This window comes from Rutidosis leptorrhynchoides, chromosome 2 (genome assembly GCF_046630445.1).
Source record: "Rutidosis leptorrhynchoides isolate AG116_Rl617_1_P2 chromosome 2, CSIRO_AGI_Rlap_v1, whole genome shotgun sequence".
Lineage (NCBI taxonomy): Eukaryota > Viridiplantae > Streptophyta > Magnoliopsida > Asterales > Asteraceae > Rutidosis > Rutidosis leptorrhynchoides.
This window is the reverse complement of record NC_092334.1, coordinates 316,129,568-316,143,381: the sequence shown is the minus strand read 5'-3', so window position 1 is coordinate 316,143,381 and position 13,814 is coordinate 316,129,568.

The following is a 13,814-nucleotide window of genomic DNA, read 5'->3' as shown; positions in this document are numbered from 1 at the left end:
CTAAGTCCGGATTCTGTCCAGCAGGACTGTCGCAGCGCGGCCCAATTTGTCACGGCGCGACATTCAACATGAAAATCGACCCTTCTTAACCCTCATTCTGTTCCTGGTTTGCTTGTTATTCCGCTGCGCGGACCACTTTGTCGCGGCGCGGCCTAAGGCTGTAACTGAGCAGCTCGACCATCTTAAACAAATTTCAACATTAAATAATTTTGTACATTTCAAACCCGCTTCCTATTCTCACCTAACCTTCAACTATAGTCTCGCAAGACATAACGCTATCAAAACCCACATATAGACTTGCTTATGCACACATTATCAAGTATACACATACATATATATATCTATACAAATATTCATACATTTACGCGTAAGCTAACGAGTTATAAATGTACAAATGATTAAGTATGTACCTTTCAATACGTACGGGAAAAAAAGGATGTAACAACTCTCCCCCACTTGAATCGGAGCGCGTCCTCGTGATCCAAGCCGCATGACATGCCGGAAGATAGACCAAGACAAACTCTTCGGATTCCCATGTAAACTCGGAACCCTTTCGATGTCGCCATTGCACCTTAAAAGTTCTAATTTCCTTGTTTCGCAACATCTTAACCTTCTCATCAAGGATTGTAACCGGTTCTTCCACATACTCTAGCTTGTTATTCAATGTAATCTCATCTAAAGGCACCCAAGTCGAGTCATCCGCAAGACACTTACGAAGATGGGAAACATGAAACGTGTTATGGATTCCCGCAAGTTCTTCGGGTAACTCTAGTCGATAAGCAACCTCACCAACACGTGCCGAAACCTTGAAAAGACCAATAAACCGAGGAGCTAACTTTCCTCGTTTCCGAAACCGGATAACACCCTTCCATGGAGAAACCTTAAGCATCACCATGTCACCTTCTTGAAACTCAATCATTCTCCTACCTTTATTGGCATAAGACTTTTGTCGATCTTGTGCCGCTTTAAGTCGAGCCCGAATCATCTCAATCTTACAATTCGTCTCCAAAACCAAATCGGAGCTCCCGATCTCTCTTTGACCCACTTCTCCCCAACAAATGGGAGTTCGACACCTACGCCCATAAAGCATCTCATACGGTGGCATTCCAATACTAGTGAGGTAACTATTATTGTACGAGAATTCCACCAATGACAAGTGCTCATCCCAACTTCCACCAAAATCAATAATACACGCCCTTAACATATCCTCCAACGTTTGGTTCGTACGCTCGGTTTGACCGTCCGTTTGAGGATGATATGCCGTGCTCATTTTCAATTGAGTACCCATATCTTCATGAAACTTGTTTAGATCTTAGAAACCCTAATGATTAACCAAGATTTTGTTAATGTTTAAAATGGTAACAAAATATATATATACATATACCACATATACATATACATATACATATATAAACATATATAAACATATACATATATATACATATACGGCTATATATTCATATATATATATATATAAAAAACAAAACATATATATATATACATATACATGACATATAAATATATATAAACATTTATTAATCAAAACCCTAAACATTTATTATATAAACCTTAAACCTAATACTACTTAAATATTATTTAAAACATTTAATACTACTTAACCCTAACTAACTAAATCTACTTATTTAATTATAACCTAAACATTTATTATTAATCATTACTTACCCCTACTCATTTAATAATAACACCCTAATAATAATATTATTATTACTTACCACTTATATATTTATAATATATAATAACACTTAAACCTATACTTATTATATAACACTTATATTATAACTACATAGTAACATTTTTATAATATAACACATATACTTAAAGTATATACTTATATTAATACTTATATTATAATAATAATATGAGTACTACTACTAACACATATAATATAATACTTATATTATAATACTAAGATTATAAGATTATAACATACGATTACAATAGTCATTCACGATAACGTAAAATTACTCGAACGTTGTAGTGACCCGAACTTTTCCATGTTTATATATATTAAATGAAATTGTTATTTACATGATTAAGTGTTTCCAACATGTTAAGGAATCAAACTTGTTAAGACTTGATTAATTGAAATATGTTTCATATAGACAATTGACCACCCAAGTTGACCGGTGATTCACGAACGTTAAAACTTGTAAAAACTATATGATGAAATATATATATATATATATATATATATATATATATATATATATATATATATATATATATATATATATATATATATATATATATAGTTAACATGATATTATGATAAGTAAACATATCATTAAGTATATTAACAATGAACTACATATGTAAAAGCAAGACTACTAACTTAATGATTTTGAAACGAGACATATATGTAACGATTATCGTTGTAACAACATTTAATGTATATATATCATATTAAGAGATATTCATACATCATATTATCATGATAATATAATAATTTCAAATATCATTTGATATTATAAATATTGGGTTAACAACATTCAACAAGATCGTTAACCTAAAGGTTTCAAAATAACACTTACATGTAACGACTAACGATGACTTAACGACTCAGTTAAAATTTATATACATGTAGTGTTTTAATATGTATTCATACACTTTTGAAAGACTTCAAGATAGTTATCAAAATACTTCTACTTAACAAAAATGCTTACAATTACATCCTCGTTCAGTTTCATCAACAATTCTACTCGTATGCACCCGTATTCGTACTCGTACAATACACAGCTTTTAGATGTATGTACTATTGGTATATACACTCCAATGATCAGCTCTTAGCAGCCCATGTGAGTCACCTAACACATGTGGGAACCATCATTTGGCAACTAGCATGAAATATCTCATAAAATAACAAAAATATGAGTAATCATTCATGACTTACTTACATGAAAACAAAATTACATATCCTTTATATCTAATCCATACACCAACGACCAAAAACACCTACAAACACTTTCATTATTCAATTTTATTCATCTAATTGATCTCTCTCAAGTTCTATCTTCAAGTTCTAAGTGTTCTTCATAAATTCTACAAGTTCTAGTTTCATAAAATCAAGAATACTTCCAAGTTTGCTAGCTTACTTCCTATCTTGTAGAGTGATCATCCAACCTCAAGAAATCTTTCTTATTTACAGTAAGATATCTTTCTAATACAAGGTAATACTCATATTCAAACTTTAAATCAATTTCTATAACTATAACAATCTTATTTTGAGTGGAAATCTTACTTGAACTTGTTTTTCGTGTCATGATTCTGCTTCAAGAACTTTCAAGCCATCCAAGGATCCATTGAATCTAGATCCATTTTTCTCATTTCCATTAGCTTTATCTAGAAAACTTGAGGTAGTAATGATGTTCATAACATCATTCGATTCATACATATAAAGCTATCTTATTCGAAGGTTTAAACTTGTAATCACTAGAACATAGTTTAGTTAATTCCAAACTTGTTTGCAAACAAAAGTTAATCCTTCTAACTTGACTTTTAAAATCAACTAAACACATGTTCTATATCTATATGATATGCTAACTTAATGATTTAAAACCTGGAAACACGAAGAACACTGTAAAACCGGATATACGCCGTCGTAGTAACACCGCGGGCTGTTTTGGGTTAGTTAATTAAAAACTATGATAAACTTTGATTTAAAAGTTTTTTTCTGGAAAGATGATTTTTCTTATGAACATGAAACTATATCCAAAAATCATGGTTAAACTCAAAGTGGAAGTATGTTTTCTAAAATGGTCATCTAGACGTCGTTCTTTCGACTGAAATGAATACCTTTACAAAAACGACTTGTAACTTATATTTCCGACTATAAACCTATACTTTTATGTTTAGATTCCTAAAATAGAGTTCAATATGAAACCATAGCAATTTGATTCACTCAAAACGGATTTAAAATGAAGAAGTTATGGGTAAAACAAGATTGGATAATTTTTCTTGTTGTAGCAACGTGAAAATTGGTAACAAATCTATATTAATCATATCCTAGCTAACTTATATTGTATTATACATGTATTCTAATATATTATGTAATCTTGGAATACCATAGACACGTATTCAAATGTTTTGACATATCATATCGACCCATGTGTATATATTATTTGGAACAACCATAGACACTCTATATGCAGTAATGAGGGAGTGATGTTATGCGAGGTGTATATGAAAATCTTATATTTTACTAGGAAAAACTATTAAATACGATACAATTTTATACAAGTTATTTATTTATTTATAGAATGGATATACCTAAACCTTGCTACAACACTTATAGGCAGTGTACCTAATCGTACAGTAGTGTAGTTTTTAGTAAGTCCGGTTCGTTCCACAAGGATACACTTAAACAAGCTTAACGCTATATTAGTTTTAAATTTATAAAAATACAAATATGTATAAGTAATATTATTATTATAAAAGGGGGTTTTTACCGTTTAATGACCGGTTTGTCGATTTTAAAAGTTTAGTCGCAGTTAAAACCTAATGTAAAATATTAAAAATAAATACAACTTAATTTAAAACGTAAAGTAAATAATGATAATGAAATTGCGATAAATAGAAGTACGATAAAATAAAAGTGCAATTAAATATGAAAATAAAAGAATTATGCTTATTTAAACTTCCGTAATCATGATGTTTGACGTATTGATTTTTAGTTTATTCCCATGGGTTAATTGTTCTTTGTCATGGATTATTCAATATGTCCATATGGATTTGTCCATAATAGTCCATCAGTCATAATCATAAAATGCGAAAGTCTTCGCCAAATTATTCTTATTCCCGAAGTCAAATATTCCAACTAATTGGGGATTCGAATTGTAACAAGGTTTTAATACTTTGTTTAATGAATACACCAGGTTATCGACTGCGTGTAAACCAAGGTTTTACTACTTTGTTAACAATTACACCAATTACCCTTGAATGTAATCCACCCCTGTTTCAACAAGTCTACTAACTATTAATCCATTTCCGTGTTCGGTAAAATGAACAATTATTGGTATTTATAGATATCCCGCCCACCGTGCCCAGTCAAGCGTATGTAGTTATATATAAATACGTCAAATTATAAGTCTATATATTAAATTAACGAGGTATCATTTAGTTAATATAAAGCCCATTAATAGCCCATAGTCTAATTTCCACAAGTGTCGTTCTTTTGTCAAAACCCCAATTATGGTACAAAGCCCAATTACCCAATCTTAATATTTAGTCTAACATCATGATTACTTCGACATTAAATAAGCATAATAATAACTTAGCTACGAGACATTAAATTAAAAATAACATTAACCATAACTTACAGTGATTAAAAATAGCGTAGCATTACACGGACAGAATTTCGACTTACACCCTTACAACATTCGCTAACATACCCTTATTATTAGAATTTAAAATTAAAATTATAATATATATATATATATATATATATATATATATATATGTTTACGTATGAAGGAAGAAGAAAAATGTGTGTTTATGTGCTCAAAAACTGCGAAATTTATAGATCAGGCCTGTCACCTACTGCCATGCGATCGCATGAATTTTTGCCTTCCAGGCCATGCGATCGCATGGCCTCTTTTTCCAACTCACATGTTGTTGTTTCTTCTGCCGGCGGTTTTTATAATATATTATATAATATATAAATAATTATAAGAATTATTTAAATATTATATTATATTTATGTGCATAGTTGACTTGTAATTTTTAGTCCGTTGCGTCGAGCGTTGAGAGTTGACTTTGGTCCCGGTTCCGGATTTTCGAACGTCCTTGCGTACAATTTAATATCTTGTATTTTGCGTTTCGCGTCTTGTACTCTTGTAATTTTGAGACGTTTCTCATCAATAATTGGAACCACTTTGATTGTACTTTGTACTTTTGAGCTTTTTGGTCGTTTGCGTCTTCAATTCGTCGAATCTGTCTTTTGTCTTCACCTTTTATTATTTAAACGAATATCACTTGTAAATAGAACAATTGCAACTAAAATCTTGTCTTTCTTGAGGGATAATGCTATGAAATATATGTTCGTTTTTAGCATTATCAAATATTCCCACACTTGAGCGTTGCTTGTCCTCAAGCAATATAGTCTTGAAATAAAAATACTAGAATCACTTCTTTATTCTTCACACTTTGTACATCAGTGATTTCTATACGGCGGTATAAACAATGGTAGTAACGTTGTGGTTTACAGTCCCACGTGACTATAAAATTTAGATCCTTTAAGAAAATTGGATCTTTATGAAAACATTTGATCTTTTGAAAATTAAATCTAGCTTTTACCCTAGATAAGTTTTTCGGAATAACCCTTCACCGGTGTTTGCAAAATGTTTTTGTGGGTTTGGTGGGTTTCAGATTTGAAAATTTTAGCTCAAAACTTGTGGTTTTGTGTCACCCACTTGCTAACCTTGTATTGGGAAAGTAACACGTCCAGTATACTTGCTCCGTATATTACCTTTCGGTAAACTACCGTCCGGTTGTAAAGGAAAGCGTTGAACAAGCAACTGTTAAGGAAATGTCCCCTGACATGCTTTTAATTATGGTCTATAACGTGTCGGATGCAATTACTATCCTTGGTAGGAGCAATAGTAAAGCTCATCCTTATAATTTTTCGGTCTGGCACAAGGTCCTATCTTCGACCATGCTATGCAACCACCGTTCTTACGGTTGACACCCGATTTGGTTCAGGTGACCTAATGAATTCCAGGTGAATTCCTAGGATTTTACGTTCAATGGTAATGAACACATTAAAAATAGGGTTTTCAGAAAACAAATCGGTTTGTAATTTTGATCAAAATATTTTCTCGTTCAAGCTCGAGTTTAGATATCATTGAATTCCATGAGTTTGTAATTCTCAATCTTTAAGGTCAATCTCAAGGATTGAGTAATATCAGTGTGAAAAGCTGATTTTTAATCTTTAAGGAGATTATCCTTTCTGGGGGTCTGATTCATTAGTCTTATCCAGCTAATTTGCACGGCGTCCTCCCCATTTTACGAGATAGATCCTCTCATGGTTAGGATAAGTCTGACCACTTGGCGACCCTGTTTGATGCTGAGGTCCGTGGATTTCCTGCTAATTTTAGAGATGACTTTTCTAGATTTTTCATCAACCTACAGCTAGTCTGGACGACAACTTCATGACCTAAATCAAGAAGCGCGTTTCTTTTTTGGAAGACTTTACTTCCTTTTAATGATGGAATTGATTCATCGTGTAGATCCATCTTTCTTTCAAATATATTACAGTAAATTGGGTAAAACTGTTTAGATTAGTCCAAAGCAAAAGTATCTTCAGTTATTTATACAAAAATATGTGATATATGTTTTAAATAACTCGATAAATTTTCCCACACTTGGCTTTTATTTTCCTTTTTATTGTCCTCTATTCCATTTTAAATGAATTCTAACATTTTGGTTTGTTTCTCAATTTATGTCCTTTCCGAGGTAACAATAATTTCGGTGTTAACACCTAGTTTTATTGTTCATAAATATGTATAAACATGATTTTGAATTCATTTAATTGAAAATTTTTAAAATTTTACTAGAATTGGATAGTCAGTATATAAGACTAGGGCTGTTCTTTATTATCAGAGAGCACTAGATTCTAATACAACTACTGCATTACTAGTATTTCTAATGGTAACCAAGTGTTTAAAAAAAAATTTAAAATCCGAAAGAATTTAACCCCTTCCCACACTTAAGATCTTGCAATGCCCTCATTTGCAAGAAATCAGTAACAATTTAAATTATTGAGGGTGATTAGCATAGAAAAATGATTAAATTTTACCAAAATTTCCAAACATATTGGCGTTTGTTTGCTGAATGATAAATGGTGCACATCATTTGTTCATTCCGTCTTGTTGTTACATCACATTTGTTTTTCGTTTTGTCGTCAAAAGTACTAGCTTTTGCTGAACTTAATGCCAGTCTTTGAAAATGCGCTGTTTTACCCTGTTTTGTACAATCGACAATATACATACAATACAAATATAAACATGTATGATAATTTGAAATGGGACTTAAAATCCCACTTTCAAATCAAAAATGAAACATTAGTACAACATAATAAAAATATTAAACATTACAATAAAAGTATCACAATATCATAAGTTTAAACAGAAATAATAAAAATTAAAAATCATATAAATTACCAACCGGAACTAAATCAATCATGGATAGGGGTTCCAGTTCATGTCATCGTTCGGGTTCCATGGTTGGTGATAGGTGTACTGGTATGCCTGGTTAGGGTCGTAGAGTGTATAAGGTGGTCTCATCTCGGGCTAGTGTTGAGGATAGTAAGCGGGTCGGGTCGGGACGTAGTGATCCTGAGGTGACAGCTGGCTCATAATCTGACGCTGATGATAGTCCCATCTATCATGCTGTCGTTGCCTGGAATGCTCGTAATCATTCCGGGATTGCCACTGCTCCATCCGATGAAATCTCTCCGCGTTTGTCATGTCTACCTCATCTACATGCTGGTAGACATCAGTCATAGCCTCCCGAATGACATCCCTAATGTCATCCGCTTCCTCCATATCCTCATCTGAGCCTCTCTCTACCTGAGGTTGACTACCTACATAGGGTATTGCCTGGTTGCGTCTACTCTTCAATACCTTAGCACCCACATAAACCTTCAATCCTAAAAGCTCAACCTGTTCCCTACATTGCATAAGTGGACCCCCTTGGTCCTTATCTACACCTAAATACTCTCCAATGAGAGTAACAAAAATACCTCCTCCAATTATCCCCCCTTCCTGTATTCCTTCAACCATCTTAGATAAATAAAAACCAACACAGTAGGGGATATTAACAAAGCTTCTTGGGTCTCGAATACACTTTAGGTAAAATAAATCATGTAAGGTCAATTTTTCCTTGTTGTGACCTCTTTGCGTAATCGAGTTAGCCAAAAATCTATGAATTATATGAAGCTCGGCTTTGTTAATATGTAAGTAGGTATGTGTCCATCCTCGCCCAAAAACATTATAATCTGACATACGCCTCCAGACGGCGTTCGCGTCAAAAATCCTATCTACCCTTTCACCATGATAAATAAAACTCATACAATCGAGTAGTAGTAATTCAGCGGGCGTATATATCTGTAATGCCCTAGCCATGTCCAGCATGGACATCCTGTACATCCTACCGCCTAGTATAAACCTAAGAAAACTTCTATCATCTAATCTATCTACATCTACATTTAATGCTATAGTACTCATCAGCTCAACACACCATACCTTATATACAGGTCTATGAATGGTGAATAAGCGTTCCCAATCAGTAAAAGAAGAACTGACATACCTTTGGATCAAATGCTCCCTAACACGGTCAGCAAGTTGGACCCTTTCCAAAGGATCCCAATCAATTACCCTAGGTGAAATGTCCCGTTCTTATTGATTAAAAACGTTCCATATTAATTGATTTCGTTGCGAGGTTTTGACCTCTATATGAGACGTTTTTCAAAGACTGCATTCATTTTTAAAACAAACCATAACCTTTATTTCATAAATAAAGGTTTAAAAAGCATTACGTAGATTATCAAATAATGATAATCTAAAATATCCTGTTTACACACGACCATTACATAATGGTTTACAATACAAATATGTTACATCGAAATCAGTTTCTTGAATGCAGTTTTTACACAATATCATACAAACATGGACTCCAAATCTTTTCCTTATTTTAGTATGCAACAGCGGAAGCTCTTAGTATTCACCTGAGAATAAACATGCTTTAAACGTCAACAAAAATGTTGGTGAGTTATAGGTTTAACCTATATATATCAAATCGTAACAATAGACCACAAGATTTCATATTTCAATACACATCCCATACATAGAGATAAAAATCATTCATATGGTGAACACCTGGTAACCGACATTAACAAGATGCATATATAAGAATATCCTCATCATTCCGGGACACCCTTCGGATATGATATAAATTTTGAAGTACTAAAGCATCCGGTACTTTGGATGGGATTTGTTAGGCCCAATAGATCTATCTTTAGGATTCGCGTCAATTAGGGTGTCTGTTCCCTAATTCTTAGATTACCAGACTTAATAAAAAGGGGCATATTCGATTTTGATAATTCAACCATAGAATGTAGTTTCACGTACTTGTGTCTATTTTGTAAATCATTTATAAAACCTGCATGTATTCTCATCCCAAAAATATTAGATTTTAAAAGTGGGACTATAACTCACTTTCACAGATTTTTACTTCATCGGGAAGTAAGACTTGGCCACTGGTTGATTCACGAACCTATAACAATATATATACATATACATATATATCAAAGTATGTTCAAAATATATTTACAATACTTTTAATACATTTTGATGTTTTAAGTTTATTAAGTCACCTGTCCTCGTTAGTAACCTACAACTAGTTGTCCACAGTTAGATGTACAGAAATAAATCGATAAATATTATCTTGAATCAATCCACGACCCAGTGTATACGTATCTCAGTATTGATCATAACTCAAACTATATATATATTTTGGAATCAACCTCAACCCTGTATAGCTAACTCCAACATTCACATATAGAGTGTCTATGGTTGTTCCGCAATATATATATAGATGGGTTGACATGATAGGTCGAAACATTGTATACGTGTCTATGGTATCTCAATATTACATAATATACAATATATGTTGATTAGGTTATGGTTGGAATAGATTTATTACTAACTTTCACGTAGGTAAAATGAGTAGTTTTTATCAATCTTGTTTTACTCGCCATTTCTTCGTTTCTAATCCGTTTTGAGTGATTCTAGTGGCCACAGTTTTGTATTGAACTTAACTTTATGAATCTAAATATAAAAATTATAAGTTTATAGTCAGAAATACAAGTTACAAGTCGTTTTTGAAAGAGGTAGTCATTTCCGTCGAAAGAACGACATCTTGATGACCATTTTGAAAAACATACTTTCACTTTGAGTTTAACCATGATTTTTGGATATAGTTTCATGTTCATAAGAAAAATAATTTTTCCAGAAGTATAGCTTTTAAATCAAAGTTCTTCTTAGCTTTTAATTATCCCAACCAAAACAGCCCCCGGTTTTACTACGACGGCGTATATCCAGTTTTATGGTGTTTATCGTGTTTCCGGGTTTTAAATCATTAAGTTAGCATATCATATAGATATATAACATGTGTTTAGTTGATTTTAAAAGTCTAGTTAGAAGGATTAACTTTATTTGCGAACAACTTTAGAATTAACTAAACTATGTTCTAGTGATTACAAGTTTATAACGTTGAATAGGACAGCTTTTTATGTATGAATCGAATGATGTTATGAACATCATTACTACCTCAAGTTCCTTGGATAAACCTACTGGAAATGAGAAAAATGGATCTAGCTTCAAAGGATCCTTGGATGGCTTGAAAGTTCTTGAAGCAGAATCATGACACGAAAACAATTTCAAGTAAGATTTCCATTCGAAATAAGATTGTCATAGTTATAGAAATTGAATTAAAGTTTGAATATGATTATTACCTTGTATTAGAAAGATAACCTACTGTAATTAACAAAGGTTTCTTGATCTTGGATGATTACTTGGAATGGATTTAGAAAACTTGGAAGTAAACTTGCAATCTTGGAAGTATTCTTGATTTTATGAAACTAGAACTTTTGGAATTTATGAAGAACACTTAGAACTTGAAGATAGAACTTGAGAGAGATCAATTATATGAAGAAAATTGAAGAATGAAAGTGTTTGTAGGTGTTTTTGGTCGTTGGTGTATGGATTAGATATAAAGGATATGTAATTTTGTTTTCATGTAAATAAGTCATGAATGATTACTCATATTTTTGTAATTTTATGAGATATTTCATGCTAGTTGCCATATAATGGTTCCCAAATGTGTTAGGTGACTCACATGGGCTGTTAAGAGCTGATCATTGGAGTGTATATACCAATAGTACATACATCTAAAAGCTGTGTATTGTACGAGTATGAATACGGGTACATACGAGTAGAATTGTTGATGAAACTGAACGAGGAAGTAATTGTAAGCATTTTTGTTAAGTAGAAGTATTTTGATAAGTGTCTTAAAGTCTTTCAAAAGTGTATGAATACATATTAAAACACTACATGTATATACATTTTAACTGAGTCGTTAAGTCATCGTTAGTCGTTACATGTAAGTGTTGTTTTGAAACCTTTAGGTTAACGATCTTGTTAAATGTTGTTAACCCAATGTTTATAATATCAAATGAGATTTTAAATTATTATATTATAATGATAATATGATGTATGAATATCTCTTAATATGATATATATACATTAAATGTCGTTACAACGATAATCGTTACATATATGTCTCGTTTCAAAATCATTAAGTTAGTAGTCTTGCTTTTACATATGTAGTTCATTGTTAATATACTTAATTATATGTTTACTTATCATAATATCATGTTAACTATATATATATATATATATATATATATATATATATATATATATATATATATATATATATATATATATATTTATCCATATATATGTCATCATATAGTGTTTACAAGTTTTAACGTTCGTGAATCACCGGTCAACTTGGGTGGTCAATTGTCTATATGAAACCTATTTCAATTAATCAAGTCTTAACAAGTTTGATTGCTTAACATGTTGGAAACACTTAATCATGTAAATAACAATTTCATTTAATATATATATAAACATGGAAAAGTTCGGGTCACTACAGTACCTACCCGTTAAATAAATTTCGTCCCGAAATTTTAAGCAGTTGGAGGTGTTGACGTATCTTCTGGAAATAAGTGCGGGTATTTATTCTTCATTTGATCTTCTCGTTCCCAGGTGAACTCGGGTCCTCTACGAGCATTCCATTGAACCTTAACAATTGGTATCTTGTTTTGTTTAACTCTTTTAACCTCACGATCCATTATTTCGACGGGTTCTTCGATGAATTGAAGTTTTTCGTTGATTTGGATTTCGTCTAACGAAATTGTGAGATCTTCTTTAGCAAAACATTTCTTCAAATTCGAGACGTGGAAAGTGTTATGTACAGCCGCGAGTTGTTGAGGTAACTCAAGTCGGTAAGCTACTGGTCCGACACGATCAATAATCTTGAATGGTCCAATATACCTTGGATTTAATTTACCTCGTTTACCAAATCGAACAACACCTTTCCAAGGTGCAACCTTAAGCATGACCATCTCTCCAATTTCAAATTCTATATCTTTTCTTTTAATGTCGGCGTAGCTCTTTTGTCGACTTTGGGCGGTTGTCAACCGTTGTTGAATTTGGATGATCTTCTCGGTAGTTTCTTGTATTATCTTTGGACCCGTAATCTGTCTATCTCCCACTTCACTCCAACAAATTGGAGACCTGCACTTTCTACCATAAAGTGCTTCAAATGGCGCCATCTCAATACTTGAATGATAGTTGTTGTTGTAGAAAAATTCTGCTAACGGTAGATGTCGATCCCAACTGTTTCCGAAATCAATAACACATGCTCGTAGCATGTCTTCAAGCGTTTGTATCATCCTTTCACTTTGTCCATCAGTTTGTGGATGATAGGTAGTACTCATGTCTAGACGAGTTCCTAATGCTTGATGTAATGTCTGCCAGAATCTTGAAATAAATCTGCCATCCCTATCAGAGATAATAGAGATTGGTATTCCATGTCTGGAGACGACTTCCTTCAAATATAGTCGTGCTAACTTCTCCATCTTGTCATCTTCTCTTATTGGCAGGAAGTTTGCTGATTTAGTGAGACGATCAACTATTACCCAAATAGTATCAAAACCACTTGCAGTC